At 40.1% G+C, this 17,820-nt stretch overlaps 3 pseudogenes; 1 reads left to right on the top strand and 2 right to left on the bottom strand.

Annotated features, from left to right (window-relative positions):
* Positions 1 to 1,471: 1,471 nt before the first annotated feature.
* On the bottom strand, positions 1,472 to 2,177 carry LOC134027656 (transcription factor HES-5-like; annotated as a pseudogene).
* A 4,255-nt stretch (positions 2,178 to 6,432) lies between these two features.
* Positions 6,433 to 7,693, bottom strand: LOC134027777 (transcription factor HES-5-like; annotated as a pseudogene).
* An 8,070-nt stretch (positions 7,694 to 15,763) lies between these two features.
* Positions 15,764 to 16,977, top strand: LOC134027830 (transcription factor HES-5-like; annotated as a pseudogene).
* The last annotated feature ends 843 nt before the right edge of the window (positions 16,978 to 17,820 follow it).

The following is a 17,820-nucleotide window of genomic DNA, read 5'->3' on the forward strand; positions in this document are numbered from 1 at the left end:
TGTCCCATAGGGGGTCTGTGAGTGAGTTTTCCTCAGTTTCCCACACCCTGCTTTCAATTAAGGAAAAATAGAAGTGTGTCTTATTGCACATCTCATAAGATATGAAGGGTGACCCCTCTGTACAATCTGGAGTACAATACTATGAAACCGTTTTTGAGCTGTATCTGTGAGTACTGATAAAAGGCTGTTGATATTTATTTGAAAAAGCTTCAACTTATAGAGTAAAATAGCTATGAAGTCATAAAGATGTATCACACTGAAGCAGTTTAGATCTATAAAAGATCAATATTTTTTCACAAGAATGTGTGATCCTGTTCATCTTTTTTTTAACCACAAATATTGTAACTTTATTGAAGCATTTGAATATTATCATCAAATCAGTGCTATATTTCTTTTTGTGTGAATGTATCTTGGTGGTATATTCATTTAACTAGCACTTGAAAATACAAGGTCTTCAGGCTTGCATTATTGATTGTACTGTATATTCGTTTTTGACCAGCAAAAGGTGAACCTAAAATCTTTGTAATAGTAATAGAGTTTTGCACAAGGACCAGAAAGATTCAGTTGATTGTATTTATTCAAATTGACTCAGAGAGTCACATCATCATAGATACCTCAACATGAGGCAAACAGTGATTAAACATCACAACATAACTTGGACACGTCTCCAAGACACAAGGTACTCTAACAGAGTAGAGGATATATATTGAACATCTGTCTTTACAAAAGACACAGAACTATTTAACATAAACAGTTAGTTTGCAGAGAAAATAATGTTTTCCTTTCTTCACACATAAAATATATGCATAATAAGTACTCTAACAGAGTAGAGGATATATATTGAAGGTCTGTCTTTACAAAAGGAAAATGATCTGTCTAGCATAAACAGTAAGTTTACAGAGAAAATAATGTTCTCCTTTCACCATGCATATTAAAATATATGCTTGGTAGCTACTGTACTCTAACAGAGTAGAGTAAACATATTAAACAACTATCTTTTTGAAAGACAAAGATCTGTCCAACATGAACAGAAGAAAACTTGATATTCCTCAATAGAAATATTTCAAAGTTATTCATAGTCTGAGTAAATATATTGATCCTGAAACAGATCATTTAACAATAATCACAGAAAGATGATAACATTGATACCCATTTTGGGTAAATAATCCTCATGAAGGAACAGTGATAATGTATCACTTACTGTAAGTTTACATAGAAACAAACTGGTGCAAACTTCACAGAGATGCACATCAAAATCAATACTACAAAAATGTAGTGTGAAATTCAGGAATATCCTGAAGAGATTTGCTGACCTTTGAACAGATCAGAGGAAATCTCAGAGAGATTCAATGAATAATGCCCAGTTTGGGTAACCATAAAAGCTTCAGATTGTAACGATCAATAACAAAATCGGCAATCTTTCTGTTCATACAGAACATCATCTTCACTTGTCAATAATGTTTTAGCCAATGTTAATCTCTGGGAGTAGAGATGCAGTCTGTAGGTCTCTACCAGGGCCTCCAGGGGGCGCTGTTGACTGGACTCTTCTCTTTACTGATGCTGTGCTGGGCTGGGGAGTTCAGCTGAGGCAGGTCAGTCTCCCTCCTGTTCTTATCAGAGGATGACTGCTGGCTCTGGAAGTGGCTCAGCAGTCTTCTCTGCGACTCTGTCTCCATCTCCTCCTTGGACAGGAAGTGCACCTGTGCATCTCTTTGACACACCTGGACTGACCCTGATTGGCAGATGCAGAGCAGGAAGAGGAGCTGATTGGCTGCAGGCAGCTCAATAAAGAAACTGTCATCTCCAGAATGTCAGCTTTCTCCAGCTTGGAGTCAGGCTGCTGGTTGAAGAGTTCTGGACCCAGGAGAGACTTGAGCAGCTCAATGCTGCTGTTGATACGATCTCTACGTAACTTCTCCACCTGTGGCTTTCTTAGCTGCGAAAGAAACCGAGGGAAACACATTAATAACCTGATTCTGGAGTGTAACATGACTGAAGATCATTACTTTTAAGCAGTTGATGTACATCCATGACATTAGGTCTTCAATTTACCTTGTTGGTGAGAGTCAGGTGCTCCTCAGAGTAGGTTCTTGCTGAAGTGACTGTAGGAGTCATGGCTGGATCTCTGTGTTGTAGAGTTCTCTGTGTAGAGTGAATCTGGCTTCTACTGGCTTCATCCCTCCTATATATAGTCCCACATCTCCATATGAATGTGTGAGTCTTGGGCTGGTTGAAGTTTCTCACAGTCTGCAGCCAATGGGAGAGCTTGGGAGGACAATAGTCACATCTCAGGGGAGCAGGTGGAGGGCTGGGGGGGTGATGGAGAGAGACTCACAGAGCGCTGTGTGGATCTGGGAAAGTGGTGACCCTGTAAAGAGATCAGATCTGCTGCCTGATGTTGGGATCAATGACTCTGACAGAGCACACGCTCATCATCTCAACACACACGTGTGATACTGGCTCAGCTCTTTTACATGAGATCTTACAGTGTTACCTAATCCTCAGTCACAAATATTTGATCCTCTTGATATCCCTTTAATATATTTTTGTTTTTACCTTCATGGTGCATTAGAAGATATACCAATACAGAATATCTTATTCAATTTTATTCACCACTTTTAATGAAAATACATAAATGTGTGTTTTTTGCTGTGAATATTAACCCGTTAAGGAGTAGCGTCACACATATGTGATTCTGAACATTCCAACCGACTATTTTCCGATAGACAAAAACTATATGACAAACGCTATAGTATGGCTTCAAAATTTACAATTAGGAGGCTAACAAGTAACACTAGCAGGTAGTAGCATTGCTACAAGTATGCTAGGTTGCTAGGTAACGGAAGCTGACTAAAACTAGCTAGCTTCCGTTTTGGAAAAATAACTCACTCCTTAAAAGGTTTTAAGTCTGTTTCTCTCTTATATCCACTCACATTCGAGATTGTATTGAGTATATACGTATGAGCTCCCTGTATTGAACTGCCTTGGGCTTCCAGGTACTGTGCTTCTGCTGGGCTGTGCAGCTGTGAGCTGGTGCTGGTTTCCTCCTGTGGATCCTGCAGCCCCAGGCAGCACACTTCCTTGCCTTCAGCTTCCACAGCTGGCTCCCTGCACAAGGCTGAGCGTGCCCCAGTCACACGCCCTCCTCTCTCTGGGGCTGGGAGCCACAGGGACACACGGCTTCCCACACTTCTGTATGCAGCCTGCTCAACCCCCCAGACAATAGAAGTGTGTCTGTTCCCACAAAGCCTTCAGACTGTTCCCATGCAGGATTCAGGCTGGGCTAGGAGGCAGTGTGACCCCCACTGCAATGTTTTTGTTAATTGTCGTAAATATATCTTTTTTGCTTTCTACAGGTCCAGAATATGAATCACATGAACACATCAGTGTGTGGGTTTGGACTATTTCACTGTAAAGCATTACTATATGGTACGAACTTAGTCCTAGCACAGATATTTCCCAGGAATTAGCCTGACAGACCTTATTACCATATGGCTTGGGGAGCAACTTCCCACCTGTCATTCTATTCCCACAGACTATTGTCCCTAGATTAGAGCCCTCTGATTGGCTGAAGATCTTGACACATGGAGCGGGATGAGCATAAATACAGAGAGGAGATGGAGAGCTCTCTAGTGAAGGTCCTCTGAACATCCACAAGGCAAGCAACATCAACTGAGTGCAGCAAGCGGTCACTTCAACTCTAATCCTCTGAACAACTTTTGACGTAGGACACCAAAAGTACAATTTTGACTCATTTCTAGAAAAGCTGCCAACTCAGACCAAAATCAGAAAATGTCAGCCTACCTGGACATCACTCTTCAGGACAGCTTGAAGGAGCAGCAGCCCCAGGTGCACCTCAGGTAAGTTCAGTTTAACGACATCCTCCTGTCCTAGACAGAGATGCTGTCAGAGACAACAGGAAGTTGGGTGTGAGTGAAGAGGTGTTGACAGTTGTCTTGTTTCTATCAGGTGTAAACTCAACATGCTGGAGAGGAGGTGCAGCATTGGAGTGGAGAAGCTGAAGGCCATTCTGGCAGAACATCTCCAGAACGGGATCCCTACCTCCGACCTCTTGGAGAAGACGGCCTCATTCTTCACTCTAAGGAAGGCCTTGTTGTCCCACAACGGCTACTCCAAGTGTTCCAGGGACATCCTGCGTCTCTTCCCTGGCTCAGAGGACGACCTGGCTCCCCTGTGCCTCCAACAGTGACCTGGAGAAAAAGCCCGGAAGCAGAGTTCAAAGTTCTGAGGATAATTGTGACTCTGTTTTTCAACCAGATGATGAGAGTCTATAATTTAGGCCATGTGACTGGCGGATCTGTCGCTTCTTCCGACAGTTGCTGTCACAGACCCTACCCTGCCTATTGCACTATCCATGTACATATATAGCTCCAGTTGTTGTTGTTCTGGTGCTGGAAGATATCCTGTGGAGTGTTTCCACCCAAGTGTTGGCCTCCCTGTATATCTAACCAGACCATAACACGTACAATAGGTCTGTGCCCTTTTTTAGAAGTTTTGCACTTCATGTAAAGCTGCTGATGCCTTTTTAATGCATTGTGTGCATTTTTATAAGCAGCTATTAAACTGCTCTATTCTTTCTGTGAAAATGTTGACCGAGTGCTTTCAGGTATGAATTCGAATATTAGAAATACTGCCTCAGTAAAAGGTTGCAAGAGCATTCACACCCCTGCCTTCATTTTGAAAAGGATGAGTTATGTATGATGATACAGATTCTTAAGTTGTTTATTGTGCTGTATTGTATGAACACAAAGGGAATTACGTGTTATGTTGTTTTATGTTTGAAGTAAAATACATTTGTAAAGCAAATCTAACCTAATTTCCTCCATTCTATCACATATACTCACAACTTGATGGTTTTGTAGAGAACACATCGCTGGGTTCATCAAAATGTCAATTTTAAAAGTAGATAATGATACTTCAACTAATAATAACACCACTAGTCAGATAAACTACCTATGATGAACCAATCGAAACCCTTGCAATCAAGAAACATCACGTTTACGGTGTCATTTTGTAAAGAGGTCAATAAAAAAAAATCACCTTAACCCTTGTGTTATCTTCGGGTCATTCTGACCCATCAGTCATTGTGACCCACCGTCGTATTGCGACAGATTTACTGCATACAAAGACAAAGTGAAGCATTTTCTTTTAACAGCTAGGCTGTCTCAGACCCCCCACATTGCAAAGGTTAAAAGAAAATTATTTTAATTTGTTTTTGTATTGGGTAAAATTGGGTAAACACAACGATGGTTCATTATGAACCTTTGGGTCATGTGACCCGAAGGCAGCACGAGGGTTAAACTCTAGTTGATATAGTGACTAAATTAACAGATTGGTTTTGGATTTACAGTATTACGGAGCGACTACCATATTCCCTCATGCAAGCCTCGATTATTTGAATATGGCAATGTGAAAACGAAACAAAACACACCGAGGTGAAGTTAGTTTCATATTCGACATTCGACATTTGTCCCTGAATGTCGAGCGTCTTAAGACGCGTAGGGACCGGGTGAAAACTACCAACACCATTTTGAAAAATTATTACTTTTATAATATTTTTATGAATATAAAACCTCAAAGGGACACCAGAGTATTCTAACAATGTCTAGTATACTTCCACAGCCTTTAATTTTTCTATTACGTTTTTAAATACAATGATAGAAAATCGCTAATCTCTGAAAATAGCTAAATCCTCGCAAATCTTAATTACTTTTTCAAAATTGTGTCAAAAAAATGTTATGGGTAGTTTAAACACGGTCCCTAACACGACGCTGCAAACTAGCGTTTCCCGAATGTGAGACGAATGTTGAATGTCGAATATTAAATTAACTGCACCTTGCTACAAACCCAATGTTTTCACCATAAAAGTGAAGATTGGAAAGAGCACCAACAAGCCCAACAACATTATTAAATGCGAGGCCAAAGTTAGGTAATATGATAAAATAAAAGCCTATATATGTCGTTACGCCCATCATCAACTTAGGTCTTTTAGTGTTTTGGGCTATTGATAGAAACTAGAACTTTATTGATTGACTACTCGTCGTTGTTGACTGTTGATTGTGATAGGCTATCCTTCGATGTGTGCTTAACCTACACCATCAGTGAGGTTGTATGTTTTATTTAGACATCATGCACAGGCTTCATTGCCATTTAGAGATTAATCATAACATAACTATGACAAAGATGAGATAACATATGATGGCTTGTGTATTATTTACTGTAGGCTACGCATCAACACACTTTGGTTAGGTGATAGATTTTTACGGATTCCGAACCATTTCTTTTATCATATTTCTAACTGTTCAAGTAGGCTACAAAGGGTATTCTGGACCAAACAGATTATGTGTACAAACTATAAACGATCAATGAAGTCAGCAAACAAATATTCTGTGATTGTTTTTATTCGCATTGAATTGATTTTTCAGGACGAATACATTCCATTTGTAAATCCAGTTTTTTAAACAAAACAGGGCCTTCACTGAAGGGGCCAGATGCTGATTCACTCACAGAGTGTATAACGAGCATCCATGTATTTTTTACAATCTCTAAACAGAGATGAATACATTTTGTCTGTCTAAAACACAGACATAGTTTGTAAGCAGAGAACGTGAAAATATCTGATCGGATGTGCATTTCTTACAATAATAATATTTGTATGAAATACACAAGCTTATTTGGCATAAGCATAAACGTCTCTCAACAAGGCAGCAAACATTATGAAACATTCCTACAGGGAACAGACATACAGCATATTCACTTTGTAATAAATACAAAGACTGTAATTTCTCCTACTGGAGGCTACATAGAAAAAAACATTTCAGAGAAATTAAAGTGATGTTTAAATGACACATCAGAATCCCTCATTTGCAATACAAGGACATCTAGAACATATTCAAATATTGAATATAAGTCAGTAAAAGCATTTACAACCTCGAAGCAAAGATTGAGGATGAAACTCATTCAGACCAACATGATCCACTGAAGCAGAGGACATCCGATCTTTAGGTCTCTACCAGGGCCTCCAGGGGGCGCTGTTGACTGGACTCTTCTCTTTACTGATGCTGTGCTGGGCTGGGGAGCTCAGCCGAGGCAGGTCAGTCTCCCTCCTGTTCTTATCAGAGGATGACTGCAGGCTCTGGAAGTGGCTTAGCAGTCTTCTCTGGGACTCTGTCTCCATCTCCTCCTTGGACAGGAAGTGTATCATCTCTTGGACACACCTGGAGTGACCTTGATTGGCAGATGCAGAGCAGGAAGAGGAGCTGATTGGCTGCAGGCGGCTCAATAAAGAAACTGTCATCTCCAGGATGTCAGCTTTCTCCAGCTTGGAGTCAGGCTGCTGGTTGAAGAGTTCTGGACCCAGGAGAGACTTGAGCTGCTCAATGCTGCTGTTGATACGATCTCTACGTAACTTCTCCACCTGTGGCTTTCTAAGCTGCAAAAGAAAGAGAGGAAACACATTAATAACCTGATTCTGGAGTGTAACATGAATAAAGATCATTACTATTTAGCAGTTGATGTAAGTCTGTGACATTGGGTCTTCAATTTACCTTGTTGGTGAGAGTCAGGTGCTCCTCAGAGTAGGTTCTTGCTGAAGTGACTGTAGGAGTCATGGCTGGATCTCTGTGTTGTAGAGTTCTCTGTGTAGAGTGAATCTGGCTTCTACTGGCTTCATCCCTCCTATATATAGTCCCACATCTCCATATGAATGTGTGAGTCTTGGGCTGGTTGAAGTTTCTCACAGTCTGCAGCCAATGGGAGAGCTTGGGAGGACAATAGTCACATCTCAGGGGAGCAGGTGGAGGGCTGGGGGGGTGATGGAGAGAGACTCACAGAGCGCTGTGTGGATCTGGGAAAGTGGTGACCCTGTAAAGAGATCAGATCTGCTGCCTGATGTTGGGATCAATGACTGACAGAGCACACGCTCAACATCTTTAAATAGGCTACAGTTTAGGAATCCAATATCATCATGGCTTTACCTGTTCCAGTCATTCCTTCATACATTTAACACACAGGGTGATCGATATGATGGATTATTTTACCAGAGAGAGGTGTTTTTCTTGGGGTAGTCTTCCGAAAGTGTTAACGAGTGCAAAACTAAATTGTGTTTGACAAATATTGCAAATATAACATCCCTGGAATGCACCACAGTGATGCAACTAACATCAACATAACAAACACTCTATCAAACTAAGAAGTCTTGTCAAATGAAATATAGACAGACTGCAGTTCAAAACCTTCTCTGTTTTACCAGTCCTTTTTATGCTTCTCTACCTTCATGAGAAAAATAACAAAACACTAAAGCTTACATTCGTGTGTCATTAGTTGAATTGTCTTTCTCATAGACTAGACTACCCATCACTGACTAGACTAAGACTAGACAGTCTAGTCTTAGTCCCATGGTGAATGTGATGCGTAATAAGACACACTTCTTTTGTTCCCTCATTGATGACAATGAATGAATAGAGTGTGGGAAACTGAGGAAAACTCACTCACAGACCCTCTATGGGATTATAGATTCAGACCTAAACCCTAGGGGTCATGGGGAAAGGAATTTTGTTGACAAAATTCCACAATGTCTTGTAGGTTCTGCCATCCTTATCATCTTAACTTCGTTAAATATACTAAATTAATAGTCCTGAAGTGATTATCCATGTGTACTGAATTATTTACAATGTTACAGTTTGATGTTTAATTGTCCTATAACTAAATCTCCAACATGGGATGGACAATGCATCCCACACTATTTATCTTATACTATTTATTTTTAACTGAAAAAATTCAGAAGGTTGTCTTTTCAAAATGGAGCCGTGAATATGCTTGTTGACAAGAAGCGCCCATCAATTAAAGTGTATGTTTCAACCTAGTTCACATGCCAAAATATTGGTGTGCATCACCTTTCTAATTGACTCATATTTATCATAATCCCGAGAGGGCTTTAGCTGGCTGCTTGTGAGGAGATGAATTAACATTAAACAAGGCACACTTCCATTGTTCTGTAGAAGCTTCCTCAATGAGCAAAGTGTGGGAAAGCTCTGGAGAGCAGAGTCACAGTTCAGTGTCTTTAGCATCCTGTCTCACCACCACCAGACTGTCTGGTGGATTACACACACACTCCAAGAAGAGCGAGAGGTAAATGTTGAAATCCTTTGCATTTTCATGGTGTCACTTTTGCTCAGGTTCCTCTGGCTCACTCTGTTTTGTGCTAAATAGACTACAGTGTTTAGTAGTTTCAGTTTCAAAATATTAACGTAACCAAATAATTTTGTCTTTACAGTTGTGTGCTGAAACTGAAAAAGTTGATATCATTTTTGTGTTCCTTCTGTGTCGTCAGGCTCTGTGTATATTCTACAACATAGAGCCAATAGCGTTACTAGAGCTCCATTCAGTGTCCTGAACCTCTTTTGTAGTACATTGACCACAGGACACAGGACTCAGTGTGGGAAACTCAGAGCAGTTCTCTACTCACACTACTCACACTACAAGACACTCAACACATCTGCTACATCTGGACCTCAAGATGGCTAACATCTCCCTGAGAATAAATAAACTTAAAGAGTTTAGAGACCACTTTTACTTAAATGGACTAAACTAATATTGACTATAAAAGCTTCTTAGATTCATTTTAAATCATGACATAAATGGTATGTATCTTATCTGTCCAAGCATTTCACATTTACATTTCAGGCATTTAGCAGACACTCTTATCCAGAGTGATTTATAGTAAGTACAGGGACATTCCCCCTAGACAAGTAGAGTGAAGTGCCTTGCCCAAGGGCACAATGTCATGGTGCAATTCCGGGAATCGAACCTGCAACCGTCTGAATCACATGGTTTACAGAACTTTTTAACATCAAAATAAGTTAACCAAGATAGCATAATATGTGACTTTATCAATGATGTGTTCATTGGGTGTGCTCAAGCCTTCGGCGAGAGCACAACCTTTGTTCTCTTACATAAATATTTATTGTGAGAATGCTGTTCAGCATTCTCACTATTGTTTTTCAACTTCTCAGTTCTTCTGCCGTTTTTTGGCCTTTAACTCGTTCTGCATACTTTAACCGATTCCTACAACTTTTGTATCAAAACGTTCAGCTCCTTCAGGAGATGATGGCTATGACTTTTGGTATTTCTCACTTTTATACTTTTTAAGACATTAAGGTTTTTGTGCAAATTATTCTCCCATTAAAAGTAATGGTAAATCCTTTCAAATCATTAAAAAGCTTCCTCCTCTTTCAAACGTAACTACTTCAGCTTACTTTCAGCTAGAGACACCATTCAACCTTTAAAATGTTCACAAGACATTCAGCTATTCCCAAATGATTCAGCTTTTTCAAATGTTCAGCCAATTTTGAATTATGACAGTTTGAAATACATTAAAATGTTTGCTCCTTCTTGATTTTTATGAATGAGCAGCAAGCAGAGTGGCACACTGCTTGCTGCTCTTTTTCTGATATTCAACTAATTTGTCAAACAAATTCCTCTAATGTTCATATAGTTTAACTTACAGAAACAAGTTATACCTTAAAATGTAGGAAAAATTGTCCTCTTTCAGCCAATGTAACTATTAAAGAGCTCACATTTACAGATTTTCAGCTATGAGCCTTGAAGCGAGAGCAGCCTTTCAAATTCTCTCACTAACTTCAATGGAGAGGTGAGTAAAATCAGTCAGAGAAAGCAAGAAGGAACAAGATTTTGAAACTGCCGGTAGAGTCGTATTTCTGACCGCATAGACATATAAAGGACATCTCTGATTTCGGCAGAGTCTTGGGTCTCGGAAAATATCCTTATATTTTGGATTGGACGTATAGTTTTGCGTCTAGGTCAACTTGTTTGAGGTGTGGATGCTAGGTAAATGTTCGTTTTTCTCTCTGCCTAGCTCGTTAGCTATCACAGCTGCGCCATCACCGTGGCAACCAAACAAACAAGCACCAGGAAAGCAAAAGGAACACGTTTTTGAAACTGCAGTTAGAGTCGTATTTCTGACTGCACATACATATAAAGAATATCTCTGGTTTCGGCAGAGTCTTGGGTCTCGGAAAATATCATTAGATTTTGGATTGGACGTACAGTTTTGCGTCTAGGTTAACTTGTTTGAGGTGTGGATTCTATCTACATTAGTTATTCTCTCTGCCCAGTTCGTTAGCGATCACAGCTGCTCCATCGCCGTGGCAACCAAACAAACACGCACCAGGAAAGCAGAAGGAACACGTTTTTGAAACTGCAGGTAGAGTCGTATTTCTGACTGCACAGACATATAAAGAATATATCTGGTTTCGGCAGAGTCTTGGGTCTCGGAAAATATCCTTATATTTTGGATTGGACGTACAGTTTTGCGTCTAGGTTATCTTGTTTGAGGTGTGGATTCTAGCTACATTTCTCTTATTCTCTGCCCTCAGCGCGTTAGCAATCATAGCTGCACCATCACCGTAACGACAGACACGCACCACTCAGTCTCTCACACAGGTGATTGGTACGTTTACTTGACCATGAGAAACCCGATTACTAGCAATTGTCGGTTTATGCCAATAATACGATTACTCCGTTTACATGTGTAATTAGTTATGCGATTACTCAATAAACGCGTCTACATGATTCTTTTTTATTAATCGTTGTATGCTCCACGGACAAAACTTGCACCATCATCCTTCTGCAACAAAGTGTCGCCGTGTCTTCCTGTATCGGTTCTACTGCTGTATGTTTCATTCCATCAACACATTGAATCCTACTAAGAAAGCCGAGTAAACGCACTCAATGGTAGGCTACATCTGCTACTGCTATTACTATCCCAACTATAATTTCAGCTGTTAAAACGATAATATTCTTGTTCCGACTAGCTAGCCTACTTCTTCTGTTTAACAGTTCAGCTTTCAGCTTCTCCCGCATTGTAGGCTATTTTAGCTCTTAGCTTTGTTAAGATGATGCAGATGATGCAGTTCAGCTTCCACACTGCCTCTTTTGTGTCACTCACACATTTTTGAAATTCATTTCAGCTTGCGGGTATTTTCTCATTTCTCACTTTTATACTTTTTAAAATATTAAGGTTTTTGTGCAAATTATTCTCCCTTTAAAAGTAATGGTAAATCCTTTCAAATCATTGTTGGAATGCTGCTCCAGACCCTTTCAAAAATACCTTTCGGTTGCTTTGAAGCTTCAGCTTATAACTTTCTACTAAATTTTCACTTTTCAGCTTTTTTAGCATGGTCAGCTATCCCCATTCAGGTTTTCAGCATTCTCACTGCTGTTTCGCAGGAACAGCCGTTTCTAGTTGTGAGAATGCTGTTCAGCATTCTCACTATTGTTTTTCAACTTCTTAGTTCTTCCGCCGTTTTTTGGCCTTTAACTCGTTCTGCATACTTTAACCGATTCCTACAACTTTTGTATCAAAACGTTCAGCTCCTTCAGGAGATGATGGCTATGACTTTTGGTATTTCTCACTTTTATACTTTTTAAGACATTAAGATTTTTGTGCAAATTATTCTCCCATTAAAAGTAATGGTAAATCCTTTCAAATCATTAAAAAGCTTCCTCCTCTTTCAAACGTAACTACTTCAGCATACTAGATTAGAGAACAAGATTTTGAAACTGCCGATAGAGTCGTATTTCTGACCGCACAGACATATAAAGGACATCTCTGGTTTCGGCAGAGTCTTGGGTCTCGGAAAATATCCTTATATTTTGGATTGGACGTATAGTTTTGCGTCTAGGTCAACTTGTTTGAGGTGTGGATGCTAGGTAAATGTTCGTTTTTCTCTCTGCCTAGCTCGTTAGCTATCACAGCTGCGCCATCACCGTGGCAACCAAACAAACAAGCACCAGGAAAGCAAAAGGAACACGTTTTTGAAACTGCAGGTAGAGTCGTATTTCTGACTGCACAGACATATAAAGAATATCTCTGGTTTCGGCAGAGTCTTGGGTCTCGGAAAATATCCTTAGATTTTGGATTGGACGTACAGTTTTGCGTCTAGGTTATCTTGTTTGAGGTGTGGATTCTAGCTACATTTCTCTTATTCTATGCCCTCAGCGCGTTAGCAATCATAGCTGCACCATCACCGTAACGACAGACACGCACCACTCAGTCTCTCACACAGGTGATTGGTACGTTTACTTGACCATGAGAAACACGATTACTAGCAATTGTCGGTTTATGCCAATAATACGATTACTCCGTTTACATGTGTAATTAGTTATGCGATTACTCAATAAACACGTCTACATGATTCTTTTTTATTAATCGTTGTATGCTCCACGGACAAAACTTGCACCATCATCCTTCTGCAACAAAGTGTCGCCGTGTCTTCCTGTATCGGCCCTACTGCTGTATGTTTCATTCCATCAACACATTGAATCCAACTAAGAAAGCCGAGTAAACGCATAGGCTACATCTGCTACTGCTAATACTATCCCAACTATAATTTAATCTGTTAAAACGATAATATTCTTGTTATGACTAGCTAGCCTACTTCTTCTTCTGTTTAACAGTTCAGCTTTCAGCTTCTCCCACATTGTAGGCTATTTTAGCTCTTAGCTTTGTTAAGATGATGCAGTTCAGCTTCCACACTGCCTCTTTTGTGTGACTCACACATTTTTGAAATTCATTTCAGCTTGCGGGTATTTTCTCATTTCTCACTTTTATACTTTTTAAAATATTAAGGTTTTTGTGCAAATTATTCTCCCTTTAAAAGTAATGGTAAATCCTTTCAAATCATTGTTGGAATGCTGCTCCAGCCCCTTTCAAAAATACCTTCACTATTTTCACTATTTTCAGCTTTTTTAGCATGGTCAGCTATCCCCATTCAGGTTTTCAGCATTCTCACTGCTGTTTCGCAGGAACAGCCGTTTCTAGTTATTGTATATTTTCGCCCCCCTAAGGATCAGTCAATATTTGGACTACATAAACAACGGCGGTGTCAAAAGGTTCGTCTTGGTAGCGATTGCGTTGGTTGTATTTTTATTTACGTTCCGTTGCATGGTTTAAGTAGAAATTGCGTTTTTGTGGTGAAAAGTGAAGCTAACGGTGGCTAATTTGCTAGCCACAGTCACTGACGTTACTAACGTCACTACGTCACTAACGTCACGAAAACACGCGTGACTACCTGTAGCAGAACATTCGTTTCACATCTGTTAACTTGGGGGATAGCTAGGCTAACTATAGCTTTACTGCAAGGCAGCTGCAGGAACGCCACAAGCAAAGAGGCCAGGGTGATAACTATTTACTCATTTTACTTTGTGATGTGAAACACAATTATGAAATGTAATGTACAATATTAGCTGATATTATTAAGGAAGTAGGCCCACATCTACTTTTGGAAACGGTAGTCTACTATTTCACTGAAGCATTAGCATCATGAGTGGTCTATGATGCATCTGTTTTCAATCTTTAAAATAAACATTCCTCACAAATACATTTTCGTTGTAGGATTTATTATGACATTACATTACAAGTAAACGATTTGTGGGTGAAATGATCATTACCTGTGGTTTCAAACCAGTGTTGCTCACTGCAACGCTGTAGCCTACGCGAGACACTACAAAAACATCTACACAGCTGTAGGAAGTCAAACGGCGACAGAACATGTTCGGCACTCCCCTTACTTAAATCAAAAGTCTATCTAACTACTAACCTGAACTTCATTGCCACAGCCTAAACGTTGTCAATCTGTTCATGAAAATAATTTATTTCAGCCTAAACCGTACAACGGAACGTTAAATCCAATTCAACCAACGCAATCGCTACCAAGACGAACACAGCAGTAGTCTACTAGTACTGTACCGTAGTAGTACAATTTACCGGGGCAGCTTCTCCACACAGGGCTATGTCGCATTTTGCGTTGTTACTGACAATGATCGCTACCAGTGAGCTTTTTATGAATGAGCGATTTTCCACTAAATAAATGTCAAGCTTATTTACGTTTTGGGGGGCATATTTTCAGTTAGCAGATGGGACTGTCTGAATCGCGATTCCATCTTCTACTGCCGGGTAACGTCGTAGAATAATCTTCAAAGGGGGTTCTTTATTAATGAATGAATGCAATGAGTAGGCTACATGCCTGAAAATATCACGAGAAGGGAAAAACTTAAAATGACGTTTAAGTCATAGAGATTAGGTCCATTTTTACACCGGTCTGCCAAATTTATTCGTTTTGATTCAACGATGAGGCTGCCTCTTGCAGGGGAAATGAGAAGACATCTATTTCATTCTACACTTCACTCGTATTTCAGTTGTAAATGAGCAGCAAAAAAAAATGCTTTTAAATCTATTTAATCTTTATAAATAATAAGTATGCATTTTCATATAAAATATACAGAAATCAGTTGTAAAAATGTCATTCAAAAACGGACCCCTGTGCAACCGACGCAAGCAAGCACACCCTACAATTTCCCCAGAAATTGTACCCTCTCTAGTTTTTTAAGATTTTCATAGCTGATCAGGTTACACTGTAAGATCTCATGTAAAGGAGGTGTGTCAGTATCACACGTGTGTGTTGAGGTGATGAGCGTGTGCTCTGTCAGAGTCATTGATCCCAACATCAGGCAGCAGATCTGATCTCTTTACAGGGTCACCACTTTCCCAGATCCACACAGCGCTCTGTGAGTCTCTCTCCATCACCCCCCCAGCCCTCCACCTGCTCCCCTGAGATGTGACTATTGTCCTCACAAGCTCTCCCATTGGCTGCAGACTGTGAGAAACTCCAACCAGCCCAAGACCCACACATTCATATGGAGATGTGGGACTATATGAGGGATGAAGCCAGTAGAAATCAGATTCACTCTACACAGAGAACTCTACAACACAGAGATCCAGCCATGACTCCTACAGTCACTTCAGCAAGAACCTACTCTGAGGAGCACCTGACTCTCACCAACAAGGTAAATTGAAGACCTAATGTCATGGATGTACATCAACTGCTTAAAAGTAATGATCTTCAGTCATGTTACACTCCAGAATCAGGTTATTAATGTGTTTCCCTCGGTTTCTTTCGCAGCTAAGAAAGCCACAGGTGGAGAAGTTACGTAGAGATCGTATCAACAGCAGCATTGAGCTGCTCAAGTCTCTCCTGGGTCCAGAACTCTTCAACCAGCTGCCTGACTTCAAGCTGGAGTTGAAATCTTGGAGATGACAGTTTTTTCAATAAGATGAGACAGCCAATCAACTCCTCTTCCTGCTCAGCACCTACCAATCAGGGTCACTCCAGGTGTGTCCAAGAGATTGTGCACTTCCTGTCCAAGGAGGAGATGGAGACAGAGTCCCAGAGAAGACTGCTGAGCCACTTCCAGAGCCGGCAGTCATCCTCTGATAAGAACTGGAGGGAGACTGACCTTCCTCACCTGAGCTCCCCTGCCCAGCACAGCATCAGTAAAGAGAAGAGTCCAGTCAACAGCGCCCCCTGGAGGCCATGGTAGAGACCTACAAACTGGACAGCAAACTGATCATGTTGGTCAAAGATCAAATTAATCTGAGATTGTAAGTGAAGGAAGAAATATTTGTTCTCCATTGAATGAGGTCTTCAGATTCCTACCAGTAAATTCTGTTGTTATGAATTGCATTCAAAATGACTTCTTAAGGGAGTTAAAATAATGGGAAAATGTGTCCAAACTTTTGACTGCTACTGTATATTTTGATCAACCTCTTTGAGGTTACTTTGTCACTGTATCTTTCATTGATATTGTGCTAGCAGATTCTTCCATACGATGACTTTGAAGATAATTTGATTTAGCTTCATATGAAAGCCCAATGTTGTATTTCAAAATCTGTTATTTTGAAATCTGTGGAAAAGTGGAAACACTGGTCATATTGACAAGAATCACTTACCACTGGGTTAGAGCAACCTATGTTTTAAACACTCAACAATTCCCTTCTGTGAAGGAAAAGTGACATTTAAATGGAATTTGTGTGATCATGAATATACTATTTACATTCTCATGTTTGAATGAGATAATTAACAGTTGTCTGAAATTATATTCAGTATTCAAAGATTGTTTTGCATATCCCCCCCACACACACACGCACACACATGCACATTTCATTGAGTGTAGGTCTATGTGTATCTTGAAGTTGTTTTCAAGTTGTTGTACTGATATTTTTTCACTGGAGAAAGAAAGGTTTCTGAGCAACAGTTTGTTGTGAAACTTATTCCTGAAGCAAAATAAACAATGACATATTTCAACCAATGTAGGCCTACAGCGTGGTTCAATTTGCTTTGTTCCAACTCCTCTCTCGGTAAAGAGATGGGAAAGCATGATACCCTACACATTTATTTATGTAGTTGTTAGTTCAGTCTAAGATGTATTCATCATAGGTATTGAAGGATTGAATTATTTTGTGTCTATTCCAATATGTAATGATAGTAATGATAGCAATGACACAAATCTGTGTTCTAGAAAGAGTGGTCTGGAGTCGCAGAGGTCCGATAATATCAGCTTTAATGCAGCAGTTGGAAATCAACAAGTACAGAGCTCTGGGGTTGTCTACGTTTCCCTACCCGCAACAGAGTTTGGGCTGGTTCACGAAGTCCAACTGGCTATCTGTCCCTCCCCAGCATATATTTATACAGTGCAATTAAAACAGAAAGATGAAAAGAGGGTTGAGCTTGTTCTCTCGTGCATCAGGGAGTTGTTCTTGCCTACGCGTCCCACCTGCTCGGGTGCCGTCTCCACCCGGCTTCAAGGTTGTTTCTGAAAATGAAGAGATAGAGACACAAAGAACAGCCTGCTTCCCACACCATGTGTGAGACACCATGTTTAAGCCTGAGCACACTTCTTAAATCATAAGACAGAACTTTAATAAGCACAATGCATAAC

The sequence above is a fragment of the Osmerus eperlanus genome, chromosome 1 (assembly GCF_963692335.1).
Source record: "Osmerus eperlanus chromosome 1, fOsmEpe2.1, whole genome shotgun sequence".
Lineage (NCBI taxonomy): Eukaryota > Metazoa > Chordata > Actinopteri > Osmeriformes > Osmeridae > Osmerus > Osmerus eperlanus.